The sequence below is a fragment of the Phyllobates terribilis genome, unplaced genomic scaffold (assembly GCF_046119375.1).
Source record: "Phyllobates terribilis strain yellow unplaced genomic scaffold, ASM4611937v1 Scaffold_7__3_contigs__length_470593459, whole genome shotgun sequence".
Lineage (NCBI taxonomy): Eukaryota > Metazoa > Chordata > Amphibia > Anura > Dendrobatidae > Phyllobates > Phyllobates terribilis.
The window spans coordinates 91,788,639-91,806,344 of NW_027362767.1; the positions used below are offsets into that span (position 1 = coordinate 91,788,639).

The window sequence follows — 17,706 nt, forward strand, 5'->3', positions numbered from 1 at the left end:
TATTGGCTTCCTGTTCCCCCATCACACCAACTGTCATCACAATGTTACTATCGGCTTCCTGTTCCCCCATCAACCCAACCGTCATCACAATGTTACTATCAGCTTCCTTTTCTCCCATCACCTCAACTGTCATCACAATGTTACTATTGGCTTCCTGTTCCCCCATCACCCCAACCGTCATCACAATGTTACTATCGGCTTCCTTTTCTCCCATCTCCCCAACTGTCATCACAATGTTACTATCAGCTTCCTTTTCTCCCATCACCCCAACCGTCATCACAATGTTACTATCGGCTTCCTTTTCTCCCATCACCCCAACTGTCATCACAATGTTACTATCAGCTTCCTTTTCTCCCATCACCTCAACTGTCATCACAATGTTACTATTGGCTTCCTGTTCCCCCATCACCCCACCCGTCATCACAATGTTACTATCGGCTTCCTTTTCTCCCATCACCCCAACTGTCATCACAATGTTACTATCAGCTTCCTTTTCTCCCATCACCCCAACCATCATCATAATGTTACTATCGGCTTCCTGTTCCTCCATCCTCCCAACAGTCATCACAATGTTACTATCGGCTTCCTGTTCCTCCATCCTCCCAACAGTCATCACAATGTTACTATCGGATTCCTGTTCCTCCATCCCCTCAACCATCATCACAATGTTACTATCGGCTTCCTGTTCCTCCATCCCCCCAACCGTCATCACAATGTTACTATCGGCTTCCTGTTCCTCCATCCTCCCAACAGTCATCACAATGTTACTATCGGCTTCCTGTTCCTCCATCCCCTCAACCATCATCACAATGTTACTATCGGCTTCCTGATCCCCCATCACCCCAACCGTCATCACAATGTTACTATCGGCTTCCTGTTCCTCCATCCTCCCAACAGTCATCACAATGTTACTATCGGCTTCCTGTTCCTCCATCCCCTCAACCATCATCACAATGTTACTATTGGCTTCCTGTTCCTCCATCCTCCCAACAGTCATCACAATGTTACTATCGGCTTCCTGTTCCTCCATCCCCTCAACCATCATCACAATATTACTATCGGCTTCCTGTTCCCCCATCACACCAACTGTCATCACAATGTTACTATCGGCTTCCTGTTCCCCCATCAACCCAACCGTCATCACAATGTTACTATCTGCTTCCTTTTCCCCCATCACCTCAACTGTCATCACAATGTTACTATTGGCTTCCTGTTCCCCCATCACCCCAACCGTCATTACAATGTTACTATCAGCTTCCTTTTCTCTCATCACCCCAATTGTCATCACAATGTTACTATGGGCTTCCTTTTCTCCCATCACCCCAACCGTCATCACAATGTTACTATCAGCTTCCTTTTCTCCCATCACCCCAACCATCATCATAATGTTACTATTGGCTTCCTGTTCCTCCATCCTCCCAACAGTCATCACAATGTTACTATCGGCTTCCTGTTCCTCCATCCTCCCAACAGTCATCAGAATGTTACTATCGGCTTCCTGTTCCTCCATCCCCTCAACCATCATCACAATGTTACTATCGGCTTCCTGTTCCCCCATCACCCCAACCGTCATCACAATGTTACTATCGGCTTCCTGTTCCTCCATCCTCCCAACCGTCATCACAATGTTACTATCGGCTTCCTGTTCCTCCATCCCCTCAACCATCATAACAATGTTACTATCGGCTTCCTGTTCCCCCATCACACCAACTGTCATCACAATGTTACTCTCGGCTTCCTGTTCCCCTATCACACCAACTGTCATCACAATGTAACTATTGGCTTCCTGTTCCCCCATCAACCCAACCATCATCACAATGTTACTATCGGCTTCCTGTTCCCCCATCACCCCAACTGTTATCAGAATGTTACTATTAGCTTCCTGTTCCCCCATCATCCCAACTGTCATCACAATGTTACTATTGGCTTCCTGTTCCCCCATCACCCCAACCGTCATCACAATGTTACTATCAGCTTCCTTTTTTCTCATCACCCCAACCGTCATCACAATGTTACTATCAGCTTCCTTTTTTCTCATCACCCCAACTGTCATCACAATGTTACTATTGGCTTCCTGTTCCCCCATTATCCCAACCGTCATCACAATGTTACTATCAGCTTCTTTTTTTCTCATCACCCCAATTGTCATCACAATGTTACTATCGGCTTCCTGTTCCCCCATCACCTCAACTGTCATCACAATGTTACTATCAGCTTCCTGTTACTCCATCCTCCCAACCGTCATCACAATGTTACTATCGGCTTCCTGTTCCTCCATCCCCTCAACCATCATCACAATGTTACTATCGGCTTCCTGTTCCCCCATCACACCAACTGTCATCACAATGTTACTATCGGCTTCCTGTTCCCCCATCACACCAACTGTCATCACAATGTAACTATTGGCTTCCTGTTCCCCCATCAACCCAACCATCATCACAATGTTACTATCGGCTTCCTGTTCCCCCATCACCCCAACTGTTATCAGAATGTTACTATTAGCTTCCTGTTCCCCCATCATTCCAACCGACATCACAATGTTACTATTGGCTTCCTGTTCCCCCATCACCCCAACCGCCATCACAATGTTACTATCAGCTTCCTTTTTTCTCATCACCCCAACCGTCATCACAATGTTACTATCAGCTTCCTTTTTTCTCATCACCCCAACTGTCATCACAATGTTACTATTGGCTTCCTGTTCCCCCATTATCCCAACCGTCATCACAATGTTACTATCAGCTTCCTTTTTTCTCATCACCCCAACTGTCATCACAATGTTACTATCAGCTTCCTTTTCTCCCATCACCCCAACCGTCATCACAATGTTACTATCGGCTTCCTTTTCTCCCATCACCCCAACTGTCATCACAATGTTACTATCAGCTTCCTTTTCTCCCATCACCTCAACTGTCATCACAATGTTACTATTGGCTTCCTGTTCCCCCATCACCCCAACAGTCATCACAATGTTACTATCGGCTTCCTTTTCTCCCATCACCCCAACTGTCATCACAATGTTACTATCAGCTTCCTTTTCTCCCATCACCCCAACCATCATCATAATGTTACTATCGGCTTCCTGTTCCTCCATCCTCCCAACAGTCATCACAATGTTACTATCGGCTTCCTGCTCCTCCATCCTCCCAACAGTCATCACAATGTTACTATCGGATTCCTGTTCCTCCATCCCCTCAACCATCATCACAATGTTACTATCGGCTTCCTGTTCCTCCATCCCCCCAACCGTCATCACAATGTTACTATCGGCTTCCTGTTCCTCCATCCTCCCAACAGTCATCACAATGTTACTATCGGCTTCCTGTTCCTCCATCCCCTCAACCATCATCACCAATGTTACTATTGGCTTCCTGTTCCTCCATCCTCCCAACAGTCATCACAATGTTACTATCGGCTTCCTGTTCCTCCATCCCCTCAACCATCATCACAATGTTACTATCGGCTTCCTGTTCCCCCATCACACCAACTGTCATCACAATGTTACTATCGGCTTCCTGTTCCCCCATCAACCCAACCGTCATCACAATGTTACTATCGGCTTCCTTTTCCCCCATCACCTCAACTGTCATCACAATGTTACTATTGGCTTCCTGTTCCCCCATCACCCCAACCGTCATTACAATGTTACTATCAGCTTCCTTTTCTCTCATCACCCCAATTGTCATCACAATGTTACTATCGGCTTCCTGTTCCCCCATCACGCCAACTATCATCACAATGTTACTATCGGCTTCCTGTTCCCCCATCAACCCAACCGTTATCACAATGCTACTATCACCTTCCTTTTTTCTCATCACCCCAACAGTCATCACAATGTTACTATTGGCTTCCTGTTCCCCCATCACCCCAACTGTCATCACAATGTTACTATGGGCTTCCTTTTCTCCCATCACCTCAACTGTCATCACAATGTTACTATCAGCTTCCTTTTCTCCCATCACCTCAACTGTCATCACAATGTTACTATTGGCTTCCTGTTCCCTCATCACACCAACCGTCATCACAATGTTACTATCGGCTTCCTTTTCTCCCATCACCCCAACTGTCATCACAATGTTACTATCAGCTTCCTTTTCTCCCATCACCCCAACCATCATCATAATGTTACTATTGGCTTCCTGTTCCTCCATCCTCCCAACAGTCATCACAATGTTACTATCGGCTTCCTGTTCCCCCATCACCCCAACCGTCATCACAGTGTTACTATCGGCTTACTGTTCCTCCATCCTCCCTACAGTCATCACAATGTTACTATCGGCTTACTGTTCCTCCATCCCCTCAACCATCATGACAAGGTTACTATTGGCTTCCTGTTCCTCCATCCCCCCAACCGTCATCACAATGTTACTATCGGCTTCCTTTTCCCCCATCACCTCAACTGTCATCACAATGTTACTATTGGCTTCCTGTTCCCCCATCACCCCAACCGTCATTACAATGTTACTATCAGCTTCCTTTTCTCTCATCACCCCAATTGTCATCACAATGTTACTATGGGCTTCCTTTTCTCCCATCACCCCAACCGTCATCACAATGTTACTATCAGCTTCCTTTTCTCCCATCACCCCAACCATCATCATAATGTTACTATCGGCTTCCTGTTCCTCCATCCTCCCAACAGTCATCACAATGTTACTATCGGCTTCCTGTTCCTCCATCCTCCCAACAGTCATCACAATGTTACTATCGGCTTCCTGTTCCTCCATCCCCTCAACCATCATCACAATGTTACTATCGGCTTCCTGTTCCCCCATCACCCCAACCGTCAGCACAATGTTACTATCGGCTTCCTGTTCCTCCATCCTCCCAACCGTCATCACAATGTTACTATCGGCTTCCTGTTCCTCCATCCCCTCAACCATCATCACAATGTTACTATCGGCTTCCTGTTCCCCCATCACACCAACTGTCATCACAATGTTACTATCGGCTTCCTGTTCCCCCATCACACCAACTGTCATCACAATGTAACTATTGGCTTCCTGTTCCCCCATCAACCCAACCATCATCACAATGTTACTATCGGCTTCCTGTTCCCCCATCACCCCAACTGTTATCAGAATGTTACTATTAGCTTCCTGTTCCCCCATCATCCCAACTGTCATCACAATGTTACTATTGGCTTCCTGTTCCCCCATCACCCCAACCGTCATCACAATGTTACTATCAGCTTCCTTTTTTCTCATCACCCCAACCGTCATCACAATGTTACTATCAGCTTCCTTTTTTCTCATCACTCCAACTGTCATCACAATGTTACTATTGGCTTCCTGTTCCCCCATTATCCCAACCGTCATCACAATGTTACTATCAGCTTCCTTTTTTCTCATCACCCCAATTGTCATCACAATGTTACTATCGGCTTCCTGTTCCCCCATCACCTCAACTGTCATCACAATGTTACTATCGGCTTCCTGTTCCTCCATCCTCCCAACCGTCATCACAATGTTACTATCGGCTTCATGTTCCTCCATCCCCTCAACCATCATCACAATGTTACTATCGGCTTCCTGTTCCCCCATCACACCAACTGTAATCACAATGTTACTATCGGCTTCCTGTTCCCCCATCACACCAACTGTCATCACAATGTAACTATTGGCTTCCTGTTCCCCCATCAACCCAACCATCATCACAATGTTACTATCGGCTTCCTGTTCCCCCATCACCCCAACTGTTATCAGAATGTTACTATTAGCTTCCTGTTCCCCCATCATCCCAACTGTCATCACAATGTTACTATTGTCTTCCTGTTCCCCCATCACCCCAACCGTCATCACAATGTTACTATCAGCTTCCTTTTTTCTCATCACCCCAACTGTCATCACAATGTTACTATCGGCTTCCTGTTCTCCCATCACCTCAACTGTCATCACAATGTTACTATCGGCTTCCTGTTCCTCCATCCTCCCAACCGTCATCACAATGTTACTATCGGCTTCCTGTTCCTCCATCCCCTCAACCATCATCACAATGTTACTATCGGCTTCCTGTTCCCCCATCACACCAACTGTCATCACAATGTTACTATCGGCTTCCTGTTCCCCCATCACACCAACTGTCATCACAATGTAACTATTGGCTTCCTGTTCCCCCATCAACCCAACCATCATCACAATGTTACTATCAGCTTCCTGTTCCCCCATCACCCCAACTGTTATCAGAATGTTACTATTTGCTTCCTGTTCCCCCATCATCCCAACTGTCATCACAATGTTACTATTGGCTTCCTGTTCCCCCATCACCCCAACCGTCATCACAATGTTACTATCAGCTTCCTTTTTTCTCATCACCCCAACTGTCATCACAATGTTACTATTGGCTTCCTGTTCCCCCATTATCCCAACCATCATCACAATGTTACTATCGGCTTCCTGCTCCCCCATCACCCCAACTGTAATCACAATGTTACTATCGGCTTCCTGCTCCACCATTCAGCGGCCCCTGGGTGTGTGAGACTCAGGTCAGCAGGCACGATGACTTCACTAGATAGTGCCTGCTGTGGAAAGCTTCAGGCCCCGCGCTGCACAGACCGGAGCAGGGTTCTGGGGGACATGGCGAGGTATAAATGCTATAAATGCCTGTGAGAATGTCAATACTTACATGGGATGTTGCTTTCTGCAGTCTGTAATAGTAAAACAGAGAAGTGTAAAAAGTCCATGAAATATTTCATCTCCTTACATTGTACATCACATATTCATAGGCTTCCATTACTCTGGATAATGAATGGGTTGTTAAACAATCACACTTGATATATTTATTAATACTAGTGCAATCTATGGGCAGAGAGCCAGTCCGTGCCCCATGCAGCATTCATATAGTCCATAAAGAGCACGCCTGGTATGTGACCCCGGCATCTGCTGAACACTCAGGGCGGCATCTGCTGACCACTCAGGGCGGCATCTGCTAATCACTCAGGACGGCATCTGCTGACCACTCAGGGCGGCATCTGATGACCGCTCAGGGCGGCATCTGGTGACCGCTCAGGGCGGCATCTGCGGACTGCTCAGGGCGGCATTTGCTGACCGCTCAGGGCGGCATCTGCTGACCGCTCAGAGCGTCATCTGCTGACAACTCAGGGCGGCATCTGCTGACCACTCAGGGCATCTTTTGCTGACCACTCAGGGCGGCATCTGCTGACCACTCAGGGCATCATCTGCAGACCTCTCAGGGCGGCATCTGTTGACCGCTCAGGACGGCATCTGTTGACCGCTCAGGACGGCATCTGCTGACCGCTCAGGACGGCATCTCCTGACCACTCAGGGCGGCATCTCCTGACCACTCAGGACAGCATCTGCTGACCACTCAGGGCATCATCTGCTGACCACTCAGGACGGCATCTGCTGACCACTCAGGGCGGCATCTGTTGACCACTCAGGGCGGCATCTGCTAACCACTCAGGACGGCATCTGCTGACCACTCAGGGCGGCATCTGGTGACCACTCAGGACGGCATCTGCTGACGACTCAGGACGGCATCTGCTGACCACTCAGGACGGCATCTGCTGACCACTCAGGGCGGCATCTGCTGACCACTCAGGACGGCATCTGCTGACGACTCAGGGCGGCATCTGCTGACCACTCAGGGCGGCATCTGCTGACCACTCATCTGACTTTATTTTCTACTTCTTGAAGAATAAAATATGTGGAATGTATTTATAAATCAGTTGTGTATTGTGAATCTCGGAAGCTTCGTTCATTTTTTCCATTTTTGTTAGTGTTAATAATGGGGTACACTGGCCGGGCTGCATTGCTAAATCTGCCCTAATGTCACACAGAGTTGGGAGTATTCCGGGGGGGGGGGGGCTGTACGATACATAGACTTAACCCTTTATTGCCCCAGGACAGATATGTTCTTCATGCAGTGTGTCAGGGACTTTGGCGCGGTCTCAAAAGCAGAGCCCCCTCCACCATGGGCAGATGTTGGCTGTATTATACAGACGGCATCTGCCTCTGACAGCAGTGATTGGCGTGCCCACCGACTGCTGCTGGGAAACTATTTAATGCTGCTGTCAGTTGCTGCGGCATTTAAGCGCGATGTGATCACAGGGGGCCGGTGGGCTGTTATGACAGCTTGGAGCCGGATAAACACTTCTGTGTCTGTCATGTTATCTCTCCTGTGATGTTCTGCCTGTGGCTGGACGTCATAGAAGACTGTGATTTTTGCTATATACCTCAATACTACTATATTGCTTTATATGGCATAAGAGATCAGACAATTGCAGATTCAAGTTCCCTAAAAGGACTAACAAAGAAAAAAGTGAAGAAATGTTTTTTAAAAAAATTCAAACCACCCCCCCTTTTCTCCAATCAACATTAAAGAAAGTAAAAAAAATACACATATTTGGTATCAGCGTGTTCAGAAAAGTCCGATCTGTGAAAATATAAAATTAATTGACCCAATCTGTAAAAACTGTAAAGCAAAAACGAAATCAAAATGGCAAAATTGTGTTTTTGATTGCTACAACTTCACAAAAAAACTTATTAAGAAGCGATCGAAGCGTCGTAACTACCCCAAAATAGTATCAATAAAAAACATCAGGTCACCATGCAAAAAACACAAGCCCCACACAGCTCCATCCACCAACAATAATAATGTTACAGGTATATAAAAATGGAGACTGAAGCTATTTTTTTTTTTTTACATTTTTTTTTTCACCACTTAAAAAAAAAAAAAAAGTTTGGTATCGTTGTAATCGTAGTGACCTGACTGGTCCGGGCATTTGGCCGTGCATAAAGAACGGACATCAGACAACAGAAATTCATTATTATATATATGTATAGAGGCAGCATTACGGTCACTATCCTGAATTACATGACTTCTCTTATTTCAGTCTTACATGAATTCCTCTTGGATTTTCGCTCGTCATTTTTCAAATAGAAATAAACGCAAAATCCTGAATTGGAGAAATAGAGAAGTTTCCTTATAAATAGCCAGATCTTAAATACCAATTGTATCAATAGTAAATATTTCCATTACAAGCTAATTAACAAATATAAAGTTTTCTCATTAATAATGTATGGGACATGAGAATTGGGAAGTAGAGGAAGCGCGTCATAAGAAATCACACACTTATGTAGGTAGGAAATGGGAAATAGTAAGGTCAGGAGAGGAGTGTAAGACAAGCATACTCACTGTAATACTCCTACTATAACCCTCAGAGGAGTTCCAGGCGAGCGGCTGCTTATATAGTCCTCATGATGTCATAATGTCCAGGCAGAGGTCACCATGGCGTCGATCCTGTGATGTCACAACATTCTAGAATGTGCCCTGCAGCCAATGAGATCCAATATAATCATATGTAATAAAGTCTATGGAGGGTTTATAAATGTATGTAAATATTCTGATACAGCAAATTGTTAGAAATAATAGGACCCCCCCACACACCCATGACCACATATGTGCAGAAGTGTCTTATAATTCAATGTTTTTCTTATATTGTTATTATACATATATACCACATGAAACTAAGTATAGGGGTGCAGAATTTGATAACATCTCATTCCAAATCCTTAGGCATTAATTGCGAGTTGGTCCCTTTCAACAAGATTTTAGAGGCATTTTTTAAAAATGTTGCCCCTTAATTCAGAATAGCTGATGCTGGATGGATGGTCCTGACCAGCAATCTTCATCCCAAAGGTGTTGGATGGGTCTGAAGTCCGGGTTCTGTGTGGTCAGTCAGGTTCTTCCACGCCTAACTCTCACAACCTTTATGAACCTTGCTTTGTGCACTGGAGCATAGTCATGCTGGGACAGTAAAGGACCTTCTCCAAACTGTTCCCACAATGTTAGAAGCATACATTTCTCCTTATTGTCTTCTATGCTGAAGAATTAAGACTTCCCTTCACTGGAACTATGATGCCAAGGCCGACCCCTAAAAAACACCCCCATGGCATTATCCTCCTCCACCAAAGTTTACAGCTGCCACAATGTAGTCAGGCAGGTAACGTTCTCCTGGCATTCACCAAACCTAGAGTCATCCACCAATGACAGATAGAGAAGCGTGATCCATGACTGCACAGGACACGTTTCTACTGCTCTGCAGTATGTCAGATTTACAAGTGTTAATACTGAAAAGACATTTTAAGAAAGATGGAGAGAGAAAAATCTGGGTATTCAAGCTGATAAGGATGTTCATGTCTCTGACAAAGAACTAAATCTAACACCTGGATTTATTACCAGCTACATGAACCTTGTCACACCTCCTCCAGACTGACTCCAGATCACTAAATCATCACTTCCAATGCACGTTTTGCATTAGCTTCTTAGGGGGGGGGGGAGTAAATAGGGCAGAGAGAAGAGGCTCCTTTTTATATATACACTCACCAGTGTAAGCGGCATGTGGTCTCGGCGGCGCTCCCTGTGGCTTTGTCAGAGCGGAAGCGGCGGGGTCAGCGTGCCACATCACCCAACTCCGCCCCCCGGCCAACGCGTCAGGCAGACCCCACGGCTTCCGCTCTGACACGGCCATCGGAAGCGCCGCCGAGACAACATGCCTGGATGTGTCGGGTTTCTTTGCCATTTCTCCCTATTTGAACATTTTTTATGTATATGAAATAAAGATGTAATGGTTTTGAATTTAAAGCAGCTGTACTTCTTTTCTTTTTCGGATTCATTTGCTATTTGAAGTGCTGCATTGTGTAGGCCAGTTATTATTATTGGCTTAGTTTATTTTCCCATATAAAGCAGAGCCAGCACCTGTAAGCCCTATGCGACAGCATTTTACAATGCAATGCTGTATATAAGTCCTGATTGTGCTATCCATAAAACAAAAAATAGCTTTTCTTATACCTGCTTGACCCGTGGAAGCGCTCATAGGAACGAAACGGCCGTCGTCGGCACAGGTGTTACACGTGTACCCCCCAGCTTGTTGTGATTTTAATGCAACAATAAAAAGTAAGTTTTTACAAGAACCAGTGAGTGCCTTCTATCTTTTTTTGATATTTTACATGGATTTGCACATTTGTATAGAAGTTAATGCACCCGGTTCGTATGGGATAGGAGCTTAGTTCTGCACTACTGAGCACGATTATGAAAGCAAAGTTGCAATTTTTCTGATCTGCTTTGGACATTATTTACACTTCTCTCTGCCCTGCCGAGGGCAGAGCAAAGTATTGTAGTGCGCATGCACCGGCGCTCTTTGGCCTTTCCCCGCCCATGTGCACTACGTTACGGCTTTATAAGATTTTTTTTTTTGGGGTCACTTAGTCAATCTGTGATGCACGGTGTGGGAAAGACTAAGTGCAACACGAACGGATGAGGGGAAGGTAGCCCAAAATGCTTGGGAAAGGGGGAGTGGAGACCAGCCCAAAATGCTTGGGAAAGGGGGAGTGGAGACCCCTAGGCAGATCTAATATCACCCTACCTATCCTACCATCCCTATATAGGTTCAGCACCTATCGCCGAACAGGAAACCTAATTCCTGTATATCCCTAATGCTAGGCCCTAGATAGGGATGGGGGAGTGAGCACTGGTGAGGCCCCACAATAAACTAAAGACAACAAGGTAGACAAACAAAGGGGAAAAACTTAGCTTGAGTAAACACCAGAGAGATAATGTGTCACCCTACCTGGATGCCACTAGTGTAATAAAGCTGTGTCTGAGAGCAAGGGGGAGGTTCTCTGGTTAGGGGAACATTAGCATGCAATGCCTCCTGTCTCAGGCCAGTAGGGGAAGCAGGCTGCCCCTATAAAAGCTGGTACTGGGGACAGGGTTAGGGAGAACTGGATTGCCTGTCTCAGCTTTGAGACGTGTCCCAGAGTGGAGCAGGGACAGAAAGTTGCATTGTAAACTAAGAGGAAGTGTGGCAGGAGGAGAGCCACCAGCCAGAGACAAGAGGCGAAGAGAGCCTGTCTTGGCAGAGAAAAGACTTCATTTTACCAGACTTTGGTGTCTGAGGCTGGAAGGATTCTACATCCTCCAGCAGAGAACCAGTCCGCAAGGGACTGTACTTTCCTTGGCCTAAGAAGCCTGGAGGCCCTGCCACAACCGAAGGGACCAGTAAAGCCGTACAAGGCTGGGAGCAGAAAGGAACCCACGTCGCAGGCCATACAGGCGAGAATACACGAAAAGCTTGGAAACGTGGGCTGTTATCCTATCAGGAGGAGATAGTCAGAAGGAGCGCAGAAAGCACGGTAGGCCTACACCCTCACCCTGACCAGGGCCAATTTCCCCGTTGCTCTCAGACATCCAGGTCCCCTCCTAGCTGGGACTGCTTGTGGGTCAGTTTACCTGTTCAAGTAAAGACCCTGGACTGCAACCTGTTGTCTGTGTGCTCCTTGCTCCTCCAGCACTATCATCACTGGGACTCTCACTACCATCACTCCCACCATCCACTATACTGCCCTGGGGCCGCACTCTTCCCGTGGGGAGTCACACTACCATAGCTGCACATCTCATCAGCCCCAGCGGTCTGCATGCAGCGGCGGTTCCTAATAACCGCAAATCCACGGGTGGCGTAGTCGGACATTATCAGCAGAACATAGCAGACTACCATTGGCCTGACCACCCTGAGCCACGGAACCGGGCAGCCACTACTACCCCCATCGTCTCCCTATTGCCCGGATCCGAGTGCCCCACGGCCCAGGGGGCACGTCAGCTTTGGCGTAGTCGGCAGGATTTCGTGCCCGCAACCACCGGGTACTGCGTGCCTGAAAAAGACTGTTGTAAACTTACCTGTGGAGAAGTTTCCTGCCGTCCGGAGTCGTTTCCCGCCGTCCGGAGCCGATTCCCGCCATCAGACGCCATCTTGGACCGTTTCCCGCCGTCTTCTGCCGTCTTCCCGCCATCGGACGCCATCTTCAGGACGCCGCGCGGAAAGAAGAGGGGCGTGGACGTCAAAACCGCGCGAGATCCGAAGCTCCGCCCCACGCACCGACGCTGCGCAAGGTCCTGGAAGGGAGAGAGAGCGACGCTGACGTCATCGGAGTGCGACGCCAGGTCCTCGTCCAGAGCAGCAGCGGAGCCGCGGCCTACAGAAGAGGATCGTCGGAAGGTAGGCCACACTTCACTAGGGGGGGAGGAAGATGTCGGACACAGAGGCGCCCACTACCACCAACGCAGCTGCAGCAGCGGTGATGCCCTTTTCCCTGCCTTACATCCCTGGAGCGGCCTGGCTGCCCAAATACTCAGGGGAGCCCCATGCCCTAACTGACTTCAAGGAAAGGCTATACAGTTTGTTCCACGTTTACACCCTGACAGAGGAACAGAAGGTCAGCATATTAACAGGGCAGTTAACTGGCGCAGCCCAAAGGGAGGTAAAGTCATGGCCCACTGAGGAGAAAAGGACTGTGAAGGGTATTCTGGCCCGGCTGCGGGGTACCTTTGATACACGTACCTCCGCTGAAATTAAAATGAGGTTCTATGGATGTAAGCAGCGGGCACAGGACAGCATCAGAGACTATGCCCTAAATCTGCAGGAAGCCTTGAGGGCTATTCAACAAACTGACCGTGGCAGTGTGCAGGAAACCGATAAGCTGCTAACAGAACAATTCATAGAGGGTCTGCTGTCCAGCGCCCACAGGGCCCAGCTGCGCCTCATGTTCTTCCAGAACCCCGACCTGACCTTTGCCCAATTTAAGGACAGGGCCATAAGGGTGCTCCGTGAATCTGCAACCAGTGCCGCTATAAACCCCCGGCGCCCTGCTATCACCTACCACCAGGAGGCGGCGCCCTCCTCTATGGACTCCGTGGAGGCTGATGCACAGGCCCTGAACCAAGCCCCGTCGAAAGGCCTGCACCACCAAGTCCAGGAGCTGACCAGGAGCGTCCGGGCGTTGCAAGTGGACCCGTCAAGACCCATCGAGCTGGCTTCAAGTCCGGAGGATGTCCCGTAGCGTCGACAGAGGAGGATCCCGTCGTTCCGAGGGAGGCCCACAGACCGCTACGCAGAGGATGGACAGCCCATTTGCCGTCGATGCAACCAGCCCGGACACATTTCCAGGTACTGTAATTTAAACGGGTCCAACCTGGGGCAGAGGGCCGACCCCCAGGCATAAGATGACCAGGCCCTTATAATTGGCGTGATAAGTACGTTGGGGGGCGCCCGGTTTTACCCGTGGTGCTGGACGGTATCCCCATGAGCGCCTTGCTGGATACTGGGGCGCAAGTAACCACAATCCCTTATGTACTTTTTAAGCAGTATTGGACTGATGCTGATATCACACGGTATCCAGACAGTAACTTGAGCATCATCGCCAGTAATGGCTTACCCGTGCCGCAGATGGGGTTCAAGGAGATGACCATTAAAATTGGTAAAGTTGAACTGCCGGCACAGGGAGTGATTATTGTGGACATTGACCGTCATGAAAGTCACCCTAAAATAACTGTGGGTACTAACATAATTGAAAATTGTCTTTCAGAGGTAATTGTAATCTTACAACAGGAGGCGGTGAATGCTAGTTCCAGCCAACAGAGAGTCCTCAACAAGGAGATAAAAGCCCTGATGAGACGGCAGCAGGTAGAACTGTCTGGTGGTGAGATCGGTAGCGTAAGACTCAGTGATCCATTCCCCATTTCCATGCCTCCCAAAAGTGAAATGATGATCTGGTGTCGGACTGCAATCGGGTTGAGAGGTAGAGACTACCAAGCCATGGTAGAACCCGTGTACTCAGACAGCAGGCCCACCATTTTGACTGCCCGGGGGGTGGTTGATGTCCATCATGGGAGGGTGCCCGTCCGCATCCTCAACATTGGGGAGAGGGAAGTACACTTACCCAGGTACGCTACACTCGCCAAACTGTTTGTCGTCGAACACAAAGCTATCAGGGCCGTGGAACCCTTGCCTCCATCTCCTCAGGCGGAGGGTAATGGCTCCCAGAAACAAAAGGAGGACTGGTGCCAGAAACTCCATGTGGGTGCTGACTCCACTCCCCTGCACCAAAAACAAGGAGTCTACCGGGTGGTACAGGAGTACGAGAGAGTCTTTAGTAAGCACCCGCTAGACTTCGGCAGAGTAAAAGGGATAGAACACCATATCCCCACAGGGAGCCACCCACCAATAAAAGAGAGACACAGGCCTGTACCCCCTGCACATTATCAGAACGCCAAGGGTATGCTGCGGGAAATGAAAGAAGCTGGGGTCATTCGAGATAGCTGTAGCCCCTGGGCAGCCCCCTTGGTTCTGGTGAAGAAGAAAGACGGCACCATGAGAATGTGCGTAGACTATAGACAAATCAACCGTATCACTCACAAAGACGCATATCCGCTGCCTAGAATAGAGGACTCTTTAGCCGCACTAAAATCAGCTAACTTCTTTTCTACTTTGGACCTTACTAGCGGGTACTGGCAGGTTCCTGTGGCAGAGGCTGACAAGGAGAAGACCGCCTTCACCACCCCGATGGGACTGAGTGAGTTCAACTGTATGCCCTTCGGGCTCTGCAACACACCAGGGACCTTCCAGCGGCTGATGGAATGCTGTCTAGGGCACCGAAACTTCGAGACGGTCCTCCTTTACATGGACGACGTGATCGTCTATTCGAAGACCTACGAGGACCATCTCAAGCACCTGGCTGAGGTGTTCGAAGCCCTGGCAGGCTATGGCCTGAAGATGAAACCATCGAAGTGCCACCTGCTGAAACCAAAGGTCCAGTACCTAGGGCACGTGGTAAGCGCGGAAGGAGTGGCCCCCGACCATGACAAGGTCACGGCAATCAAGAGCTGGCCAAGCCCCTCGAACATCAAAGAGGTGAGACAGTTTCTCGGGTTGGTAGGCTACTACCGAAGGTTCATCCCCGGGTTCACCAAGATGGCAGCTCCTATGCAGGACCTCCTGATCGGACAGTCCAAGTCCAGAAGTCAAAAGCCACCCTTCAAGTGGGATAAACCGGAAGAGGAGTCCTTCCGCCAGCTAAAGTTGGCCCTCACTGGGGATGAGATCCTGGCCTACCCTGATTACGGCCAGCCTTTCATTCTCCACACAGATGCCAGTAATGTGGGACTGGGAGCCATACTGTCCCAAAACCAACAGGGCAGAGAACGGGTGATCGCATACGCCAGCCGGAAGCTGAGGCCCACCGAGAGGAACCCGGAGAATTACAGCTCCTTCAAGCTAGAATTCTTGGCGGTGGTGTGGGCCGTGACGGAACGCTTCAAGCATTACCTGGCCTCCGCCAAGTTCACCGTGTACACGGACAACAACCCGTTGACACACCTGGACAATGCAAGACTGGGTGCCCTGGAACAGCGGTGGATGGCCCGTCTCTCCAACTATGACTTCGTGATCAAGTACCGGGCAGGCAAAACCAACGCCAACGCGGACGCCCTATCAAGAATGCCTCACTTACCTGAAGGTGACGAAGACCCAGAAGAGCTGGAAGAGGTAGAACTCCCCGCGTTTCACCGGTATGGAGCCGCTCAACACTCTCACCGCGTGAAGGAGGAGGATCTAACAACTGTGATGATGAATCCCCTACCTCACCACAGCTGGGCCGAGACCCAAGATAGTGACCCTGCGGTCCGCCTGGTGAAAGATCTGCTGACCCGGGAAGACGCCCGCCTAGATCCAGATGCCCCAGAGGAAGCCAAGCAGCTATGGAAGGAGAAGAGTAAGCTGTTCCTCTACGAAGGCAAGTTGTGCAGAAGGATTGTCAACCACCGGACGCACGAGCTGACCTGGCAAGTCGTGGTCCCAAGGCGAGATGCAGCTATGGTCCTGGGAGCTTACCATGACAGAGCGGGACACTTCGGTTGGAAGAAACTGGAGTTCCTACTAAGAGGAAGGTTCTTTTGGGTCGGCATGAGAGGAGCTGTAGAAAAGTGGTGCAGAGACTGTGGCCCTTGTCACCTGAGGAGGAAGGACCTCACCAGCCAGAAGACACCCTTGAGGCCCATCGTCACCACGCAGCCTCTTGAGCTGGTAGCTCTGGACCACGTCAAATTGGCTCCAAGCCGGTCCGGATACATCTACGCCCTGACAATCGTGGACCACTATTCCCGTTTTCTCGTGGTGGTCCCGGTAAAGGACTTGACAGCCCAAACAGCGGCCAGAGCCTTCCAGCAATACTTCTGCCGTCCACACGGGTATCCGGAACAGGTCCTGACAGACCAGGGTCCAGCGTTCGAGGCTGAAATCTTCCAGGAGTTCTGCAACCTCTATGGCTGTAAGAAGATTCGGACGACGCCTTACCACCCCCAAACCAACGGGATGTGTGAGAAGATGAATAATATAGTCATTGATCTCCTGAAGACGTTGCCCCTAGAGGAACGCAGCCTGTGGCCAGAAAAACTGCCGGACCTGGTAGACATGTACAACAATATCCCGGTGAATGCTACAAACTGCACCCCGGCTTACCTGATGCGAGCTAGACCAGGTAAGCTGCCCGTAGACCTGGAGATGGGAGTCCTAGTACCTGAGGACACCTCCCCGGATGCGGACTGGGATACGGAAAGGCAACTGCAGTACAAGAAGGTACAGGAGAGTGTGGAGAAGAGCCTGGCCCAGGTGAGAGAGAAGCAAGAAAGACTCTTCAATCAACACGCCCCTGCTGGTCCCCTAGAACCTGTTGAGCAAGTCCTAAAGCGAAAAAGAAGGCTACATAAGTTGGACGACCAGTGGGAAAGGGAACCCTACACCGTACTGCAGTCTGACCACGACAACCCTAAGGTGTGCGTAATCACCAAGGACGGAGAAGAAACCACTAGTGTCGTCTCCAGAGACCACCTCAAAAGGTGCCCCGAGCAACTCCG

At 49.1% G+C, this 17,706-nt stretch overlaps 1 long non-coding RNA gene across 1 annotated transcript in view; it reads right to left on the reverse strand.

The window, feature by feature from the left end:
- The window catches only part of LOC141152912 (uncharacterized), a 32,500-nt gene extending 23,221 nt beyond the window's left edge, over positions 1 to 9,279 (reverse strand). Inside the window, exons 1-3 of the long non-coding RNA XR_012247193.1 lie at positions 9,157 to 9,279; positions 8,861 to 8,917; positions 6,625 to 6,646 (exon numbers count right to left, since the gene is read on the reverse strand). This is a non-coding gene — a long non-coding RNA (uncharacterized lncRNA). The remainder of the gene's footprint in view (positions 1 to 6,624; positions 6,647 to 8,860; positions 8,918 to 9,156) is intronic.
- Positions 9,280 to 17,706: the final 8,427 nt, after the last annotated feature.